The sequence below is a fragment of the Clytia hemisphaerica genome, unplaced genomic scaffold, assembly GCF_902728285.1.
Source record: "Clytia hemisphaerica strain Z4C2 unplaced genomic scaffold, Clytia hemisphaerica genome assembly, whole genome shotgun sequence".
NCBI classification, from domain to species: domain Eukaryota; kingdom Metazoa; phylum Cnidaria; class Hydrozoa; order Leptothecata; family Clytiidae; genus Clytia; species Clytia hemisphaerica.
In genome coordinates this window covers 162,912-185,311 of record NW_027103529.1, presented here as the reverse complement: position 1 = coordinate 185,311, position 22,400 = coordinate 162,912, and the positions used below count along the sequence as shown (strand labels likewise).

General features: G+C 35.6%; 1 long non-coding RNA gene across 8 annotated transcripts; it reads right to left on the bottom strand.

The window, feature by feature from the left end:
- Window positions 1–1,753: 1,753 nt before the first annotated feature.
- On the bottom strand, window positions 1,754–18,218 carry LOC136799644 (uncharacterized). 8 transcript variants are annotated; one of them, XR_010845545.1, is made up of 9 exons: window positions 17,719–18,218; window positions 17,116–17,240; window positions 16,727–16,776; window positions 11,890–12,343; window positions 7,921–8,064; window positions 7,117–7,201; window positions 5,642–5,783; window positions 5,078–5,126; window positions 1,754–4,681 (listed from the first exon to the last, which is right to left on the bottom strand). It is a non-coding gene; the product is annotated as an uncharacterized lncRNA (long non-coding RNA). The 8 variants fall into 8 exon arrangements; XR_010845544.1 differs by having other exon boundaries at window positions 16,731–16,776; XR_010845547.1 differs by having other exon boundaries at window positions 16,735–16,776.
- Between the last annotated feature and the right edge of the window lie 4,182 nt (window positions 18,219–22,400).

Genomic DNA, 22,400 nt, shown 5'->3' with positions numbered 1-22,400 from the left:
TGTCCATAAAACGTAAAGATGAACGTTGACTTGAAACAAAGTTCTGTGCCGCTAATTAACATGCGTCTCCCCACTAATTAATTTTTCAAAAACTTTCAACTCAGGATATTCTTATTCCGACCCCCCCCCCTCACTTATAAATATTTAGGAAAATGTTTTTGAGAGTTTTCTCTTTTGTCTGTATTGGCCTTTTTTTCAAAAATCTTCAAACCAGGACATTAAGTTTTGAAAGTTTCTCCACCCATCCCGCTTATTCCAATCACCCATCCCGCATATCCCAACACCCCCCCCCCCCATTTATTAGGTACCCGAGAGTAGGAAAAACTTTGATTGGAGTTGTAAAAATCGGCCATAATTCTATCCTCCAAAACAAATTCTCACTAATTCGAACTTGAATAGGAGTCTGTTGTTGTAAAGAGGTGTATGGTGGCCCATAAGTGCCAAGTAATTTTTTATTGAAAAACTCATAATAATATTTTTTTTATAAATGAAAATAACTTTCATTTTACAATTTAAATTAACTTTCATTTCAAAATCAATTTAAAAGTAATTTCGTTTTCAAAATGACTTTAAAAACAACTTAAAATACGACCCAGCAAGGCCACACAAATGATTTAAATTTTGTTTTAATTCTCATTTACTTTTCGATATCATTTTAAAAAGCATTTTGTTTTTTTATTTTTAAAATCACTTTTCTCACGTAGCCCATCAGTGCCAAGGACAGCTTTGTCTCCAGACCCCTACAGGCTTAAAAGATTGAAGTTACTATGGTTACTTATTGGTTTGTTTACAGTTCACGGCCCATCAAGGCCAAAACAACTTAGTGCTTAAACCCCAAACATTTTTACAAATGTGTAGGAGAGTATAAAACGATATCCTTTACTCCAATGTTCTATGGTACCATAAATGAGAGATTTTTTGTCCGTCACAGTGCTTTTCCTTTCTATTGTTCATTGTTTGGCTGGTGGGTTGTATTGTCTTGAAAAATTTACTTCTTTTTGCAGACAAAATTATTCATCAAACAATGGGGAACATGAAGAGCCTTTGTTTTGATGTGTAAATAAAGAGTCGAATTTTTTCTTAATATGCAGCATGCGAGCATGAAAGGAAAAATGTTGAGAAGAGAGGAAATACACTTTTTTTTATATAAGAACAATTTAAGAACAGTGGAGAGGCTGAAGTTAGAGAGTTATAGCAAAAAGAATTCCTGGTTGCCCTGGTTTCTAAAATCCTCTAAATAGTAAAGTAAATAGCCAAAACTTGTTTTTTACCTTGGAAAAAATAAGAACAAAATAAGAACAATTCAAGGCTCAAAGTGCCAAAAAATTAAGAACAGTCGAGCCTCAGCAAAAATTTACTGGTTCTTATAAAAAAAGAGTGTAATAATAAGAGGGAAGTTTTATTTACTTCCAACCCCTTTCATGTTGCCGCCATATGCTTTAATATTTTTGGCTCCGAGGAAACCCCAATGTGACCCCCCCCCTAAAACAAACAACTGGTTCGTTCTATTATCAAAAGAAACTTTATCTGTTGAAATTTACTCATTTCTATGAGTGGCCTCAATGGGCTGTCAGATCAATTCATTTAAAATAATTTAAAATTGATTTTAAAATGAGATGGCCTCGATGGGCTGAGTTGGAAATCGTTTTTGAAAACAAACCCGTTTTTATTTTGAAACGAAAATGGAAAGTAAATCAATTTTGAAATCAAAATTTAGTTCAAAACTTAAATTAAAAGCTATTGCAAAAATGAATGTGAAAAGTAAATTATTTTGAATTTTTTTTATAGAAATGTCAAAACAATTTAACTTGGCTCCCATGGGCCACCATAGAGGTGCAAATTAAGAAGATTTACGAACGGGAGCTCGAATTAGTGAGAGTCCATTAAACAGTTTTTTTTAAACTCATATGAAAATACATGTTTTTCTATAAGCAAGTGTATGTCCCTATATCAGGCTCGCATTATGCTTAGCATTCTATTGTTCTCAAATAATAGAGCCATTGTCTAGGTACCAAAAACTGACTCTGCATATGCTTATAAACGTTATGCTTATAAAAGAAAAAAATGTGTTTAAGATCTCTGGGGAAATGTGTGAAAAATATTCAGAAAGATTCGGCAAAATATAATTCGATAAACTGTCTTTAAATTGTTGACATTTGGGTTCATTGACTTTAACAATTCCCAAAAGGGGAGGGGTTTCAAAACAAAAGTTTTCAAAAATCTGAAGGAGGGGAAAGAAACGGACACTAACAGACAAGAATGCTTTCGTGAATTTCGTGATAAATCACTTAAATTAGGAAGCAAAGTGCTCTGTACAACCTATTGGAGGGAACGCCTTTTTCGCGATAATGGGGAGAGCCAACTTTTAGGTAAAACCTTTTTAGCGATAATGAAGTTTGATGAAGGAAATAAACACCTGTGCATAAAGTAAATGGTCACAGAGAAAGTTCAAACGTTGGTGAAAAATTCCATCCAATGGATTTGTATTCAATATGTACATCCTTTCCCCGGTCTCATCACAAAATCATCATAAACAAACCTTTCCTTAAAGTTTCTGAACCTTAAGATTTCGGAGGAAGATTTACGAAAGAAAATTCCCAAAATACCGTCCGAACTATTAGGCTAAGTAACGTTTGTTGCACTCCCTTAACAGACAAAACTTCCACTCCAAAAACTTTTTTTGACCAGGTAATTCATATACAGAATTTCGAAGAAAGTAATTTTTCGAGTTTTGTCTGTCAAGAGTATTTGATCAAAATGGAATATTGAGGTCTAAAAGGCTACTAGATGAAAAGCAAAAACAAAAGCTACAAAATAATAGTCTGCAAAAATATTCAAGTATTAGCCATTGAGAAAATGGTGAGTGACACTTCTACCATTTCCCTTCCTTTGTACCCAGCCCATTCAGAATGTCACTAGGATCAATTTAGCTTTGTAATCAGAGCAGCTCTTTCACCTCTCGTTGGCAGATAGGATAGAGTGCCTTGTTGGCAAAAATATAAAGATTGCTTGATTTCCTAACTCCTAACGAAAGGGCTTTACCAGACTGAGAAAATGAACGAAATCAAATAAAATAAGACCATTGAGCTATTTCATTTGATATCCATACAGGAAACACATGACGAATCTTTTTAAGCCAAAAGAATTAACGAAATTGTACATATATTTGCTTTAATAATGGCAAAATTTGCAAAAATCTGGAAAAAAGGATTCTATTGTCCATCGAAAAATCCTTCTTTAATCAAGATATTGAGAAAGGACGAATGAAATCCATCTTTTACCCTTTGGAAATTTTAGAATAACTTTTTTATAATCAAATTAGGGTCCTGGAACTTTGAACATTAGATAATAAACGAGCCAATTATTCATGCCCAAAGGAAATTTAGATGCTTAGTCATCCAACCCCTTGGAAAACAACTCCCTGAAAAAAGTTCGTAAAGGAACCTTGGACCCCCCTGGAAATTTTTTTGGAGACCACCCTGGAAATGTTCGTCCAATCCCATGTATGGATATAAATGAAATGGCCCATTAGACTGAACTTAAAAAATTGTTAGTTTACCTTCACCCGACGCTAGATTTTAGAGGTGGGTCGGTCGGTCGGAAATTTATTTTATTTGACGATTTATGAAATTTTCGTACATGGAAGGGTTAAAACAGTTTGTTTACATTTAGGTAATTTTGAATGGAAAACAGAAGAGCGCTAGCAGGGAATTCACGATTCTTATGCTTGAGACAGACAAGATACGGGTTTTGATTTGATTGTTTGAAGTTTTTTTTTTTGAAGAAAAAAAATTTCTTCTTTAAAATGGCAATAAAACTTTTTGGGTCGGCAGGGGTGACGGTAAACCAACAATTTTTCAAGTCCAGCCTTACTAAATGTAGTTGTAAAACGCTGATAACAATCGATTCTGACAAATAAAAACTTCATCTAGAATTTAGTTATACTATCACAAAACTCGAATTTCATGGCAGTGATTTTAAGTCCAAAAAGAAGTTCGATTTTAAGAAAAGTCCCTTTCAGGCCACAAATAATTATTTACACTTAGTCAAAACACTAATTGTGATAAATGATTCAAGTAAACTCTTTGAAAATATGTCTCCTTTCACACAAATAAGGTTTGAATGCTTGGGACAAACTAAAACCCCAACAAAATCCTGCTGAGTCAAAATGTAGGCTTTTTTGGGGTGCTTAAATTCTACACAAATCATTGATTAGAACACTAATAAGTTAACCCATCAAAATAGTTTAATCAATAGGCAAAAAGAACCAAAGAATTGGTAACCAATATTACAGAATTGATATCGAGACAACTTCATTTAACAGTCGCTCTTCAAATGACGATTTTTCATTCCAAGAAATGAACGATCTGATTTTTAACACTGGCCAAGCAGCATTGGCCACGGTTGATGACTGGGCTAAAAGAGGTCATCTTTCAACCAAAGAAATCACTTCAAGATAATCCATCCATCAGCATATCATATCACACCTCAACGACTGCATCGAATACTCTTATAAATACACCAATGGTTCGCAACAATCACCAAGCAAGTAAATGCATCTACGGAGAAGACAACATCCATCAGCTATGTCAAAGCAATTCCATTATTATCACAAATTTCATCCACCAATCGAATCCAGGTTGTTGAAGCCATGGGGATGCTCATGCCACAAGTTCGTATCCTGGAATAAAATATAGAGAAAATGTTAAATTTTGAACGTCCTCTTACAAAACTCAAAATTAACAATTTACCAAATCAATGTGGGACTTGTTGAAGGGAAGTTTCGATTCTACTATCATTCACAATAGAAGATCTAATTGAGAAATTCGAGAGTGGTAATCGAACAAACATCGTGGCTTAAGAATCCAATAAAACGAGAATTACAGGATTTCGTAACGACCCTTTGATTAAGGTTATTGTTAAAGCCTTCGACTATAATTATATTGCTTGTTTTCTCTTTACTTCTTACATCGTTAGCATCATACTATTAGATGTACTAAGGTGAACATATAAAAACAGATCGAGGGTAAGAGTCTGTATAATCGCGGTTCCATAGACAAATAAACCCAAATCTAACCTGTTAGAGATCATTCCAAGATCGATTGTTTGCCATTTTCGAATTAGGTCTATTATACAAAAATACAGCCTATGTAAGATACCTCAAATTTAAAATCTTTTTAAAGAAGATAAATGAAGTTGCCTTGAAATTTAATCTCGTATTTAGATGTTTGACCAAATGGGTGGAATTTCACGACTTTCGCATTACTAGTTCAACTGCGCTACCGACTGTGCTATGAAGTCTACACTGGTTCGTGGGGACAACGTCGGGGTTTCAATTCGATCACTCTCCAGTAACCACGCGTTTGTAGGTTATTGTTTGTTCCTCTAAAGGATCCTGCATTGTAACACGCATGCGTAATTTGTCGTTCTTTTAGACCACATGTAATTAATTCCCGTGATAAACGAAAGGGAATGAATCGCTAGGGGTGTTACAGTCACTTTCGGTCGGGGTTGTGGACGGCGAAATATGTCGTTTTTTATGAAATTTGTCGTTCTTTTTGTCTATTTTTAGTAATGCAGGATTCTTTAGATAAACCCCCTCGTTATTGTTGAAATCTAATATGATCACAAAATTATTTACCTGATAAATACCGTCAGCCGTATGTAACCATCGAGCTCCAAACTTCATGGTTGATACCATGAGCGTAGATATTCATTTACTCAAAATATACAACAGATGATTGGCAGAGGGCGCTGCGACGCTTTTAGTTCGTTTCGTCTGACTGGAAAAGAAAGAATGATGTCATAGAAATTGGATAAGGTGCATACATCTAATTAGATTAAGGATCCGTTGCCGCTAAAAAGGTCGCGACAACATCGAATAAAAAGGGAATGACCAAGTTTTTCAGATTAACCGCTAAATTTTACCGCAATGAACGGTACTGTCTTTTCTGCGAAGGTTTAGTACGTGTTAGTATTTTGGTTCAAGTCAATAAGAAAAAGTCCAAACATGGATGGCTATTTGACCATTCAGCAAATAAGAATAACATTACATTAAGACATCAATTTTAAAAGGCTCTTTGAACACACTAAATGAGTAGGCTTAGAAGTAAACAAATGGTATCGGGATATCTTTGATTCAATCTTTGACAACTATGGTAGCTTGGAGCTCGTGAGTTAAATATCAACTAGAGAAATGGAAAGGAATAGAAAAAGCGCTTCCAAAGTGTTCTGATAACTGATTGATTGATAAAATCTTTGTTTTGGCTTTAATTAGGTGATAAGAAAAGGTTCAGAAAAAAAAACGGCTCGTCATGCGAAGAGTGCTGGTTTCCTTATGGCTATGTTTATAAAAGTGGATCGGTATTTTTTGTTTTTGGTCCATTACCCTTGAGCTTTTCAGTATCCAGTAACAAATTTTACACTAACTCGTAGTCTGAAAAATTTTCATCAAGATGATATCAAGTTACTTCGAGAAAAGTTGCAAGAAATTCATTAAAAACAGATTTAATTTCTTTTTTTCTCACACTTTATCTTTTTATCTAATTATGCCGTCGTGATGCCGTTATATCATTATAATCGCTAGAATATTCTGAGCAAGAAATTATAGGTATCTTTTGGTAAGAAAGAGGTGTCCCATTAGCCCCTAAAGTTCTCGCATTATTTGACCTGAAACAAAAAAATTTAGTCACATTTCGCCAATTATACACAGTTTTTAGAGCGACAACAAAAGAAATCCATTAACCCGAAACAAACTCCCTTAACCCTATTAGCCCAAGCTTTTTTGACTTTTGTATCCCCAGGGGGAGGGGGTAGAATCTACCACCCTCGATTATTTTTTATCTAGGAGAGCTACAGTCATGAAATTTGGTACAGATGTTCTCCATCATGAGACAAATTTCCTGGCAAAAAAAATTGATGACGTCGTCACATTACGCCAATTATACAAAGTTTTTATAGCGACAACAAAAGAAATCCATTAACCCGAAACTGAAAACTCCCTTAAGGGCAAAGGACTTGGCATATGACGAGCCATATTTCGAGAAGCGCTTTTTCTATTTCTTTCCATTTCTTTGGATCAACGAGTAAATAATATAAGCAATACACGAAGCTCACCATTAGAATCTTTCGGTCAATCTACCAGACTCGTTATCTCTTTTTCGCAATATTTCGTACTGGTCTGTCTTCTCATTCCCCTGACCTAGAAAAATATGAATTTCGGAAAATGATTGCATTGAATATTGAGCACAAAAATGTCACACCCAATGAAGTAAAATCCCGAAGGGCTAGAAGCGAATCATTAACCCTTTCCCAAGTAAGAAAAAATGAAACTTATGATATACATCGCTAGATTTGACGACGGACCGGGCCACGCACAAGGCCGTGTAGCTTTAGGTAGGGTTTAGCGGCTTCAAATCCTATGTAGGAGATTCACGTCTAGTCTTTCGGGCTTTTACTTCATTGGTCAAACCTCAAGAATCTAACTAAGGGTTACAAAGGTACCATATAGTATAAGAAAACCACAGCTATGTCTTCGTCATTAATGGATGATCTATCTTCGTCTCTGTATCTTAAAATCTTAATCGAAGCTCACAAAATTCTTAATTTTCAAAGTGTTTATAATATGTACATGTTTTTTTTTAAAGGCAAGTGTCTGTCCCTATGTCAGGCTCGCATTATGCTTAGCATTCTATTGTTCTCAAACAATAGAGCCATTGTTTAGGTACCAAAAACTGAGCCTGCATATGCTTATAAACGTTATGCTTATAAAAAAAACATGTAATTGAGGAACGGTAGCGTTTCAAATTTAGGAAAATGCAATTTATGTTAGGACCAAATAATGCACATGTTATCAAAATAACAAATTTTCAAATGTTATGATGAGTGTACCCATCAATTGAAGCAAAAACCTCATCTCACCTGCTGAAAAAGAGATAGTTAAGGATAATCTTCTTTTCTCTTTGACTGTCTGTGTATTCTTGGTCAGGTTGTCGTTCGCAAACCGCTGCAACAACTTTTTCCATGGTCACCAAATTCATCCCATTGAGAATATCATCCCGGGTACTATAATTAAAATAAAATAGGAACAGATGTAAATGATTCGTAAATTTACAAATCGTTACTTTAGTTACATGAAAAACACAGACATAGTAAACAACATAAATCACAGGGCGGCCATTCAAAAAATCGGTACAATTTCGTACAGTGGTTTGTAATCTCTGTCACTATTTATTATAATTGTTTACTAAGATTGCTAAGGGCAATCCTGCGTAAGCTAAAAAGCCTAGTTTCTCGGCCTTCAACAGGTCTAACGAGGCTAGACCACATGGAAATCTTTGGACTTTTTTCGACTGTCAAAACGTATATCTGTCTGGAGAGTCCAAAACAACCTAATAAACACCTCACAACTGAGGACCTTGGCTTAAATGGACTGGGGAAGAATGGCGATTTTACGTTAAAGGTCATTTTTAAGCCGCCGTCCTAACCCACTTCTTCACTACCAAAAAAAAAACATATCTACTAAAGACTACAAAAACGACTAAAAATACAAAAACCAACATGTCGTAGTGAGAGCCTTGCAAGAAAATGACCTCTAAAATATTTTAGTTTTTCTTAAGTTAGCCCATGGTTTTCAGGACTCAAATTTTCACGTGAAGTATCAAATAGTAGTTCCATATTATATTACAAAGAAAAAAGAAAGTCCTACAAGTTGCATCAATCATGGTTTTGAACTAAATATTTGAAAATGAAGCAATTCTGAGGAAATTTCTTCCTGACGAATTGTCCATATCCCTAAGAAAATGGCTCTTAAGCAACACACGTAAAAATATCTAGTCGTATCAACAAACAGTTCTCCCTTCTCCACTGCGGAAAAATTGGCTAAAATATCGTCCCCAGTGCAAAATTGTACTCTTAATTTTTTCACTCAAAATATTCAGATGAGCTGGAGTTTTTACAAGCTGGGATGCGAGTTTCTTTGTGTGTATTTTACGGAACAAGCACACCCGATATGTTATACCTCCAAAAATTCTCTAACCCCAGGTTCCAAAATCCCGAGTTGAACTATATATATATATATCAATATTCTCTCCAAAAAAGTAAACAGGTCCAAAGTTCCGAGGTCCCTAGTTGAACTATATCACTATTATTTCCAAAAGATCTACAACCCCAGGTCCCGAGTTGAGCTATGTTCTCTTCATCCAATAAAACCCACACCCCCAGGTCCCGATGTCCCGAGGTCCCTAGTTGAACTATATCACTCAGGTCCCGATCTCCCGAGGTCCCGAGTTGAAGAAATCAGCGAGTACGCACGAAGCGGAGAATATAGTGAGGCGACGAAGCGACCTCATGGTATACAGAAACAAAACCATGACTTTATATAAAACTATTGTTGTCCATTTTGTTAAGGATTAGTCTAAATTAATTTAATATAAATGATCAAAATAAATTTAAAAAAAAATTTTTACTATTTATTTATAGTAATTGTTTGTTTTTACTTCTTTTGTTGAAAAAAAAAAACATTTTTGATTTGGTCAGTGTTATGCATCAGCATGGTGGAATGAGAAGAAAATCTGAAATCGAGAAGCACATTCACGAAAAAACTGGATAACTTCAAGGAAAACTTACTTAATCATTAAAATATATTGGATTATATCGACTACATTTTGGATAAAAACGTTGCTGGACTTGACCGAACATTGGACTTACTTTCTTTTGAATTTTGGATATTTGAATTGATTATATCACGTTGCTGGACTTGACCGAACATTGGTCTTACTTTCTTTGGAATTTTGGATATTTGAATTGATTATAGTTGAAAAAACCTAGGGAAGATTCTTTGGAGGGTAAATAGTAGGCCCTCAAATTATGGCTGTTCAGTTTGCCAGTATCAGTATGTCAGTTACTGACTGCCGATTTAAAGTTTGGCTTTAAATTTTGTAGTGTTTTTTTAGTAGAGATTTTGTCTTGGAATATAAGATATTTCAACCCAGGACCTCATGACCTGGGATTGTAGATATTGAAATGATTCAACTCGGGACCTCGAGAACTGGCGTTGTAGATACTGTTGAGAATGTGACCTCGGGACTTGGGGTTAGTAGATACTTTGGAGAGTGTTGGCATATTTCAACTCAGGACTTCGGGACCTGGGAGTGTAGATACGATGGAGATTGTTGTTATAGTTCAACTCGGGACTTCGGGACCACTGCACCTGGGAGTGTAGATACTTTAGAGAGTGTTGGCATAATTCAACTCGGGACCACGGGACCTGGGGTTGCAGATACTTTGGAGAGTGTTGGCATAATTCAACTCGGGACTTCGGGACCTGGGAGGGTAGATACGTTGGAGATTGTTGTTATAGTTCAACTCGGGACTTCGGGACCTGGGAGTGTAGACACTTTGGCGAGTATTGGCATAATTCAACTCGGGACTTCGGGACAACGGGACCTGGGGTTATAAATTCTTTGGAGAGTGTTGGCATAATTTAACTCGGGACTTCGGGACCTGGGAGTGTAGATACTTTGGAGAGTGTTGGCATGATTCAACTCGGGACCACGGGACCTGGGGTTGTAGATACTTTGGAGAGTGTTGGCATAATTCAACTCGGGACTTCGGGAACCGGGAGTGTAGATACTTTGGCGAGTGTTGACGTAATTCAACTCGGGACCACGGGACCTGGGGTTGTAGATACTTTGGTGAGTGTTGGCATAATTCAACTCGGGACTTCGGGACCTGGGAGTGTAGATACTTTGGAGAGTGTTGCCATAATTCAACTCGCGACTTCGGGACCTGCGAGTGTAGATACTTTGGAGATTGTTGTTATAGTTCAACTCGGGACTTCGGGACCTGCGAGTGTAGATACTTTGGCGAGTGTTGGCATAATTCAACTCGGGACTTCGGGACAACGGGACCTGGGGTTGTAGAAAATTTGGAGAGTGTTGGCATAATTCAACTCGGGACTTCGGGACTTCGGCACCTGGGGTTATAGATTCTTTGGAGAGTGTTGGCATAATTCAACTCGGGACTTCGGGACCTGGGAGTGTAGATACTTTGGAGAGTGTTGGCATAATTCAACTCGGGACCACGGGACCTGGGGTTGTAGATACTTTGGAGAGTGTTGGCATAATTCAACTCGGGACTTCGGGAACCGGGAGTGTAGATACTTTGGCGAGTGTTGACATAATTCAACTCGGGACTTCGGCACCTGGGGTTATAGATTCTTTGGAGAGTGTTGGCATAATTCAACTCGGGACTTCGGGACCTGGGAGTGTAGATACTTTGGAGAGTGTTGGCATAATTCAACTCGGGACTTCGGGACCTGGGAGTGTAGATACTTTGGCGAGTGTTGGCATAATTCAACTCAAGATTTCAGGACCACGGGACCTGGGGTTGTAGATACTTTAGAGAGTGTTGGCATAATTCAACTAGGAACTTCGGGACCTTGGGTTGTAGATACTTTGGAGAGTGTTGGCATAATTCAACTCGGGACTTCGGCACCACGGGAGCTGGGAATGTAGATACTTTGGCGAGTGTTGGCATAATTCAACTCGGGACTTCGGCACCATGGGAGCTGGGAATGTAGATACTTTGGCGAGTGTTGGCATAGTTGTGTATTTTATAAATCAATTCTATTGTATATGATAGGAAAAAGTTCAATGCTCTAAGCATCTCTGATTTGTAAGTATATCTTGTAAAAACTCCAACTTGACCCAAAAATATTATGCTACTTTTTTCCATCCCGACTTAATTTCATGGCTTAAAAATGATGTTATTCAAATTCCATAAAAAAACATAGGAATATCAGTCCCCTTCGAGTTTCAGTCCATTAATTTTACCACCACTGGCTGAAAAAGTTTGTGAGAAGAGGGTGTCTATAACTGTTTTATTTACCTGGTATTTCTTTGGACGCAACTAAAATTCTGTTTCGAAACGTTTCCCAAACATTTCTTGATAGCGGATGTTAAGTGTAATTGAAGACTGCCATTCGTTGAAAGCATCAGATGCGCTTTGGTCAATATGATAGTGATTTTAAATCAATGTATGGTGAACGCGTTTTAATACTTTCTGATTCGGCATTCGGCATTCGCTGAGGTAAGACGTGTCTTCAAGATTTTTGGCGCGTAAAAAGTAGGCGTTGTTTCTCGAGCCAAAATGCCTGTAACAACAAGAAAACAGCATCAACAAGCTGATATGGAGGAAATACTTGCTGATATTCCTGAATACACTACTCAATCAACACAATCAACACAAGAACAAACACATAAAGATGCTCCTGATGGGGATATATTCCATGACTCAATTTCTCAACCTCCTGCTTCTTCAATGATACGTTTTGATGAAGATCCTATGAAAGAAATCACACTAGAAATGATTTTTTACGAGATGAAAGTTATAAGGTATGACATTAATAAGAAAATGCAAGAAATGATATTTTGATTCAACTACAAAACGAAAACCTGTCACTCAAAACAGAAGTAGATAATCTCAAACAAGAACTTTCAACAAAATCTGAAGTCATGGAGTGTTTGCAGACTAAATTAGATCGAGTTGCGAATTCCAAGGCTGATTTAAACGACATTATAAAGCTAGAAAGAGAAAAAAATGAAATGCAGCAGTATATACGAAGGAATAATGTTGAAATTGTTGGTATACCAGATTCAGTAAAACAATGTGATCTAGAATCAAAAGTTATCGAAATTGGGAAAGCTGTAAACATTGAAATCTGTCCGAAGGAAATCGAGGCTTGTCACCGTTTATATCAAAGTCGAAATCAGCATGGTCCAAAACGTACTATAGTTAGATTTGTCAACAGAAAACTTGCTGAAAATCTTATCAAAAGAGGGAAAGAATTTAAGAGACGTGATGTTTTTGAAAAAGCCAATTTAACTGAAAAAATCTATATAAATAACAATCTCTGCAGCTATTACAGATTTCTCTGGGGAAAAGTTAAATGCCTTTATAATGAAAAAGCGATTGATTCATTTTGGGTATTTAATGGTATAATTAACGTGAGACTTAATGGTGATAATGGTGAAGTGTTTAAAGTGACACATCTTGATGATTTAATTGAGTCTTTTCCTGACTACAGCGATCTCTTTGAATACAATTACAATTGATTTTTCTTTTATGTAGATCTTATAACCGATTATTGCTTTATGCTCTTTTTATTCTATTTTGTGTTTGGCTCGAGAAACACTTTTGTTACATTCAGTGACAAAAATTCTTACAATGGCAAACGATGAATGCTCTGTTTGCTCGAAAAAAATAACAGCTAAAACTTTTCATTTTTGTCCTAACTGCGAAAGGCGATCTCATGCTAAGTGTCTTGGTGTCGAATCTAAATTTGTAAGGAACATCTGGCTTTGTAAACTTTGCAGGTATGATGCTTTACCTAACCTTGATTCTGATGAAAATTTACCCATTGGTAAAGACATAAGTCACTTGAAAACCTATTTTAAACACTTAAATTCTATTTCAGATACTTTTTCTAATTTTGATTCTCAAATCGATGAACAACGAGATGAATTTACATATTAATCATTTTGATTGCAAATATTTTAGTACTCAAGAATTTTCTTCTCTTTCCCTCAAAAAACAAAATTTTTCTTGCTTCCATCTGAACATTTGCTCTTTAGAAAAACACCACGATAATCTTACTACGTTACTCTCTCGTCTCAACCATCATTTTAGCATTCTTGGTATCACTGAGACAAGGCTTCATTCTACGATCGAAAATACTGAGCTCTCCATCCCTGGTTTTAAGTCATTCGATACCCCGGCAGTCACAACAGTTGGGGGAACTGCCCTTTTTATTTCTAAATCTTTCAATAGCAAGCCTCGTGAAGATCTTTCAAAGCTTGTATATTCTAGTTCTGGCAACCTTGAATCCACCTTTGCTGAAATTGTCCTGAAAAACCGTAAAAATTTCATTGTTGGATGTATTTATAAACACCCTCTTTTCGACATTGACCTTTTTAACGAAAAAATCTTAACTCCTTTGTTGCGAAAGTCTTGTCAAGAAAACAAAAATCTCGTCCTGTTGGGTGACTTCAACATTGATCTTTTGACTTGTGATTCTGACATCTCTCACTCCAAATTTCTTGACGTCCTTGGTGCCTATCAAATTCTTCCATCTATTACTCTTCCAACGCGGATCACTGATACTTCAAGTACTCTCATTGATAATATTTTTATCTCTCCTCTAAACTGCTCTTCAATTTCTGGAAACCTCACTGTCTCGATATCCGATCACCTTCCACAATTTTTGATTCTAAACACCGATTGTAGCTCTCACTATAAACCTGAACTTCCTTTTCGTCGAGATTGGTCAAACTTTGATGAAGTAGGTTTCAAAGAAGAATTCGAGAACGTGGATTGGAAAGGTCTTCTTGATATTGAAAGGGGAAATGTTGATTCGTCTTTTAACTCTTTTATAACTCGATTTAATTCTTTGTATGACAAGCATGTTCCCCTGAAACAATTGACCAGACGCCAGGCTGATCTCTTACTAAAACCTTGGATCACCAAAGGCATTCGTTACTCCATGGAAATCAGAGATAACCTTAAAAACGACTATCTGAGAGTACCTGATTCTTCACCTGATCTTAAAAAATTTCTCCGTGGTAGGTATAAATTTTATCGAAATCGAATTGTGTCTCTTATTCGTGCAAGTAAAAAACTTTACTATTCTCGTTGCTTTTTTCAAAATTCTGGTAATCTCCGCAAACTATGGCAAGGCGTCAGAGAGATTATATCTTCTTCTTCTTCTTCCACTGGCATTTCCTTGAATATCAATGACTCTTTATCTTCTAATCCTGAAGAAGTTTCTGAAGCTTTTAACGACTTTTTCTCTACTATTGCAGGTAAGATACGCTCTAAAATTCCTTACACGCGTCATCATTTCTCAGAATGGCTGAAGAATGACAATCGAAACGTCAATCTCTTTCTTGTTTCTCCAACTTCCAAAAATGAAATCTCCAAAGTTATTTCATCTCTCAGTGAACATAAAGCTTCAGGTCCAAACAGCATTCCTTTTCGAATTATCTCCTCAAATCTGAAAAGTCTTTCTTCAATCCTTGCAGATATCATAAATCTTTCTTTCTTTACTGGTATCTTTCCTAGTCAACTCAAAGAAGCAAAAGTCATCCCCGTCTTCAAAAATAAGGGCTCTCCATTTGATGCTGAAAACTACAGGCCCATCTCTCTTCTTTCAAACATCGACAAAATTTTCCAAAAACTTATGCACAAGCGGCTAATAAACTTTCTTGATCATTCTAACTCTATATATCCTTTACAATTTGGTTTTCGTTCCAATCATTCAACTGAGACAGCCCTTCTTTACTGCATAAACAAAATTTCTAAAGCTCTTGATGATGGTGAGTATGGATGTTCTATCTTTATCGATTTGCAAAAAGCCTTTGATACCGTCGATCACTCAATTCTACTGTCAAAACTCGATTTTTATGGCATTCGTGGCAAAGCTCTTGACTGGTTTCGTTCTTTTCTTTCTGGTAGATCACAATTCGTGTCAGTATCTGGTAAGAACTCAAGATCAAAACCCATGGAACATGGTGTCCCGCAAGGCTCTGTCCTTGGCCCTTTACTTTTTCTTCTTTATGTGAATGATCTCCACATTGCACTTCGATATGCATTGGTCAATCTTTTTGCTGACGACACTATGTTATTTTTTTCAAACGAATCTCTAAAACCAATTTCAAAGCAAGCCAATATTGATCTAAAACTCTTGATGAATTGGCTGAAGGCAAACAAAATATCTCTGAACACCAGCAAGACTGAGCTTATGATCTTCCGTCCAGTCAGAAAGAAAATCAACTACGATTTAAAAATTAAAATCAATGGTCATCGGCTTAGGCCAAGCAAAGTTGTAAAATATCTTGGCGTGTATATTGACGAGCATCTGAACTGGAAACATCACGTTGACTTTGTATGTAACAAATTAAAAAGAGCCAATGGGGCTCTGAGTAAACTTCGACATTATGTAAACAAAAAAACCTTAACATCATTATACTTTTCTCTCTTCCATTGTCATCTTTCTTATGCAGCCCAAATTGGGGCCAACGTCAAACTACTACTCATGCTAAACGAGCTCTTATTCTCCAGAAGCAAGCTCTTAGAATTATGTCCTTCTCTGATTTTCGTGCACATTCGTTTCCCTTGCTTTTGGACTTTAAACTTCTTTCCTTTTTTGACTTTGTCAAATACTTAAATATCATTTTACTGTTTAAACTTTTAAATCACAAGCTACCTCTTCCTCTTCTGCAAAGTCTTGAATATAGGCGTCTAAATGATACTGACCGTCATAATGTAATTCGTTGTAAGTCTGGTCTTTTAAAAATTCCTGAAGTAACTACAGTGACTTATGGTAATTACTCAATTTTATACCAATCTATTTCGATTTGGAACGAAATACAAAAATACCTAGTCTATGACGACATCTCTACACTAACATTGGATCGTCTCAAAGATTTAACAAGATTATATTTCCTCTCTTCATATACTTAACTTTTACGATTTTCGAGTTTCGTTCTGAATTTTTCATTTCTTTATTGCTATTTTATAAAAAATTTATTTTCAATGTATCCTAGTAAGATCTTAGAAACTATTTTTTCTTGTAACAGTAGCGTGCGGCCACCTCCTTAGTTTAGCTTTATGTCTATGAGTGTGGTCGCTCGTCTCGCTTATTAAGACAAATAAATTCATTACTTACTTACTTACTTACTGATCAAGGCTTTCCATTGGAATTCATTATTGATGAGTCTGAAATAAAAAAGGACACTGTGAATCAATCTATTCTTCAGAAGCAACTTTGTCAAAATCTTTTGAGCCTAAAGCTGGAATTATCTCTCTAGAATTATATCTTAAAAGATCCCTGAGACGAGAGGAATAATTTCAACGCTAACAAATTATTGTTATTAGGTGTGTAGGAGGCTTAAAATTTAAAAGGAGGAGTGTAATATTACCTCGGCATGCTAAGAAATAGGTCTGGTCATGCTTTATTTCAAAATAGTCAGAAAAAAGCCACTCCACGCTTGTCCAAACTACGTACAAGAAATATGCAGCACCTTGTTGGTCTCTTACAAAAACACCGGTACTTACTCGGAAACATTCAATACGTCTATGATTGTATCTCAAGACATTGAAAATATACACGTCTTTGAGTACCATTTGTAGCTCCACTTTCACCATTAGCGTTCTTTAAAGTTTCGAATGAAAGATGAAATCTGAAGGGAATAAAAGATGAAAGTGAAAATATACTGAAAATTTACGTAGTGTATTTTCGAGTTATGATTTTTTAATGATATTTCTTTGTTTAATATTTGATATCGAAGCAGGACATACGGTACGTAAATAATCAGTGGGTCGCAATACAAGGATGAATTGGAATTGTCATCGTGTCACTTAGACAAGCGAGTCCAAAAACTTTTACCAAGTAAAAATGATAGGGGACATGTTCGAATGGTCATTGAGACAGGGGTGTACAGATATCGATAAAATCAGCGTGTTAATGATGAGACAAGGATACACCGACATATTCAGTGTGTCACTGTAACAAGGTTAACCGGAAACTCTCGCCGAATCGGTAACGTATGCGTAGACAGAAATAATTACCGGGTCACAGAGATGGGGTTGGGCGAGCCAATGTCAAGAGAATGATTTCTCCAATCATCTATCAGGATGAAGTTGATATCAAATACTTACCAAAACACAATGCCAAGTGATGAGAGGGAGGTCGGCTGCTGTTTTTCGGTGGATTTGAAGGAAAGCTGGATCCGATTCGCTTCCTAGATGGTATGTTCCAGAGGTTACCTAGCGGGTGGGGAGGGTGGATCTGATGTTGAGGAGATAGGATACTTGAATATTGGTAGCTTGACTTGACTGGGCGGAGCTTAACTACTTGCCATCAAACGAAGGATTGTATTTTGTTTGTCCTTCGACTTCCGATGAGCTTTCAACATCTGTATCAGTGTTCAAACGGTACAAATAACGGAACACAGGACGGTGACGTCTGCAAAGGGAAAAGAAGACAAAATTTATTTATGATCTACAAGTTTCAAAAAACCAATCAAAAGGAATAATTTGTAAGGACAATATGTATGGAAAAACATCTTGTCTTTACTTATTTCGATAGGGCTGTTTTCTGGTCGTCGGGTCACTGTCGCAGTTCATTGACATTCCCCTACGTAACTTTAGCCGAGAAGCTGAGTTTTTTCGAACACTGCATACAATAAGCCTCCTGTTTGTTAATTCTCTCAGTTCAAGCCTAAAGATCTAAAATCAGCTACTAGTCTATTAGACCAAGCAATGACTCAGCATCGCGCCAACTTTTGGTAGAAAATACGCCATATTGATTTTTTGGTGCCTTAACATATAGTATTTATGAAACCAGATAGTTTACGGGCTAAATCGGTGGTTTTCAGGTTTTACAAGGGTCTTTTAGGGGTCGATTTAGCTAGCCTGGGTTTAATCACTAAAATGTCATATCTCAAAAACTGTTCATTCGATTTTTTTAACTTTGCAAACGTGTAACCATATAACTAGAAATGATTCAAGCAAAATCTCAAAAATGTTAACTCAAGCAGTCATAATGATTTAGAGAATGAAATATTCAAATTTTCGCTTTTTTTCATGATTTTTCCGAAATTTTTGAAAAAATTATCTTATAATTATTTGGATTTTTTTGAACAACAAATCTGGGCAATTTCATCACAAAAAACAGAGTATAAGTGCCATTTTAGGCCCCTTAGATAGTCTGGAGCTTCAAAGTTGTAATATATAATACTAACTTTGAGATCAAAACAATTCAAAACTGTTGTGCTGAAAGGTGGGCAATTGAAATTGTTATGCCTTTCATACCGTTTTCAATTAAGTTTGTCTCCTTGATTATTTTTGCTTTAATAACCCGTTTGTTTTCAAAGGACAAAATTTTTGGACCCATGTTTTAAATAATATTTTATCTACATCATGACGTAACGTAATCATATCTTTCCCATCCCTAACACAGAGTTTCGACTACGATGAATATTTTGCAGACCAGAATGAAAAATAGGAACTGGTTCTTCTGCTATCATTTCTTGTAGTTTCTTGAGGACTAATCATTTGTTCGTTCAATTCTTAAATGACTAGAATTTACCTCTCGTTAATTAATATCTTACCCTCACAGTAACAACATTTTGTCTGTGGTTTTACGCAAGGGTAGAGCCAGCGATGTCAGGCAATCAGGATTAATTCATCAATTGTCACAAAGCTCTTTTTGATAATGTTGTGAAGTTAATCTTTTCAGTACTATTCCAATTTTCTTGCTCAGTCTTTTGTGATAAAAATGTATATAAGGGTTGTTTGAAAACACTTGATGAAGATCAAAATTACTTCTAAAAGATTGACTGTGTTAAAAAGGCTATTTGTCTCAGCGATCCAGCATCTCGAAATGAAATCAAAACTTAACCGTACTGGCATGGAGTAATTTGGAAAAGTTCTGCTGTACTTTTTTGCTGTATCTTTTAGATGAAGTCTTTCTAGGCTACTTTTCAAGAGCAAATAAGTGATGAAATGTTTATAGAGTTTGCATATCAAATGTTCGTGGTTCGTGCAGGTTCGTGGGTAGTTCAATGATGATTTAATGTTTTAGTTCGATAAGTCAGTGGCTGGATGAAACGATTTCTATCAGCTTTCAATGGCAGAAAAAAGTTTCAACTTTGTAGAAAGAGAAGTCATGGTCAAAATCAAAGTAGCTTTGAAATATAAAATATATTTGAAAAGGAGCTTTGTTACTTGTTTTCTATAAATGATAAAGGCAACATACTAGAGAGAAGTTAACGAGCACAAAACTAGAAATCAATTTTGCAGTGTTACACTGTTTACAAGTATTACACTGTACCTTAAGTGAAGAAATTTTCGCGAGAAGAAAATTTTGCGGAATTTAATATCGCAAATTTGGGCGTAACTCGCGAAATTAAATTCCACGAAACACACCAAAATTGTTAAATCGCGAAATTAAATTCCGCGAAATCGATTTTTTTTCTTCTTCTTTTATTTTGTTGTTTTTGACCAGGTATAACCAAAAAAGATGGACAAAATTGATTTTTAAGCATTATAACGTGCATTTTTTGTAAAATATAAACAAATATAAACAACTCCGTGCTGCTTAAAAGTTAATCTAAGTTGATAACTTTTTCTCAATCGCGAAATTAAATTCCGTTAAACTTTTGAAATCGGCTCATTCGCGAAATTAAATTCCGTGAAATTTGCCATTTTGAAACTCTGATTCGCAAAATTAAATTCCGCGAAAATTTCTTCTCGCTAAAATTTCTTCCCTCAAGGTATTACTCACTACGAATGAAATCTTCATTAGGATGTCTTATTAAAAATGACTTTACTCGTGATTAAATCCATCTTTAACACAATTATGAAATGATATCAAAAATTCATTTTATTTTAACTTATTCAACTTAACTTATTCAAAATTTTTTACTCAAGAAGTCATGGATCAGATGAAGCACTTCAAGGAAACTGGGGAAAAATTTTGGAACTAACCTGCACACAACAACTCCAGATATTGCATAAAGGTTCTAGTAAAGGCTCAGTCCCCATGATTGAATTGGCAAAGTTAAAGTTAAAATCAGCCAAGAAGAAAGGACAAATTAGCCCTGCATATCCATCAAACCCACGTCAAAAAGGGATGTTACAACGAACAAATAATTGAAAACATAAAAAAAAGCTAAACTGTCTTCACTCCCTCCAGTGACACCTCATTTTTATTTATAATAACAACAATAATGCTATACAATTTCGCAGGCAACCGTTCGAGTACATGGGCCTCCATGAATCGAAAAAATTGTGAATATCGACTAGCTATCGATTATTGATTTTAATCGATACCGTTAACTGCTCTAACTTGAGGTTATCTGACAAAACATGGGACGGCATTTCAGCCACCATTTCACCAAACCTCCAAAGTCATTTGATTCGAGTTAATGAAAAAAATACATGATTTCTCTTTTGCACAGAGTAGGCTTTTAAAAGGAAATAGGAAAAAAATCCGTAGTGGAACACACACACGTCTCTGTGCACTTTAAGGGGAACGAAGAAGTATATATGATTGATAAACTTGGTTATCAAAACAAACAGTAAGTGAAAATATAGGCCAGATATCAACCAGTCCCATGATTGACCAATCGTCCGAAGTTAGAGCAGTTGACAGTATCTAATTCATCGATAAATATCAATGAGCTTATCGATTCTAATCTATGATCGATTTTATTGATTACGACCGTCTGGACATTTGTAACTGTTTTGCCATCTTAAGAAATAAAAAACTAATCGACATTATTGCTGAATTCAAATCACTAACCCTTAAGTGACAGAACATTAAAACTTTTGATAAAATATACAAAAAAGCAAAGACCCATACACATCTTTGTACTTAGTACTTCATCAAGTATAAAAATAATTAAAAAAAAATTCTATCACTCCCAATACACATTCTGTGAAGCAACAACAATACCATTCAACCCTGACACTAAAGTGCCATTTATTAAACTTCTTTCAGAAAGCAGATCCATAAAAAAAGGTGCGTAAAAGTAAATTTAATAATTATTTCAAAACATTCAGTCACTCCAAGGTCATGCATCTGCCACGACTTACACGTTTTTTTTTATTAGAACACCTAAATGTGCTGATTTTTTTTAGCAATTTTCAGCCTAAAATGTTCTTTAAAAAATGCGTTCTTAATTTGAACAAAAATTCAAATTTAGTGATGCAACAACAATAACATTCAACCTGACGTCTCTTCTCAACAAACTATCCCAAATAAATTCCCAAAGGACAATTGTTTCATTTACAAGTTCATTAAAAGTTAATTGATTACAATAATTTGTTTGATAAGTGAGAACTCGTTTTATTGATTGAAAGAAATCAGTAAAAAAAATTTTGAAAAAAAAACAAACTCATCATTCTTTTTATCAACAAAGCTTTTTCTTCTCAAATCTCGAACAAAAGTACTTCACAACAAACTGGAACGTGACATAACTTGAAAAACACACAAATGATTGAAAAATGCTACGTTTTTACAAAGAACATCCAGTGTTTCATATAAACCTTTATCAAAGTATTTTTTCCTCCTCAATCTCCAACACGAATAAGCAGTAAGATTTCAATCCCAGACGTACTAATCGATAATAAGTAGATATTCAATAGGTAAAAGTTGGTTATTGAGATTTGTTAACCCGAGGTGATGAATATTCAAAGAGGCGAAGCCGAGTTGAATATCATCACTGAGGGTTAATAAATCCAATAACCAACGTAAAACCGATCGAATATACGTTTTATTCTATATATACCTAAAGCAAAACAAAAGAAAAACTGAAACATTTTTGACAAAATAA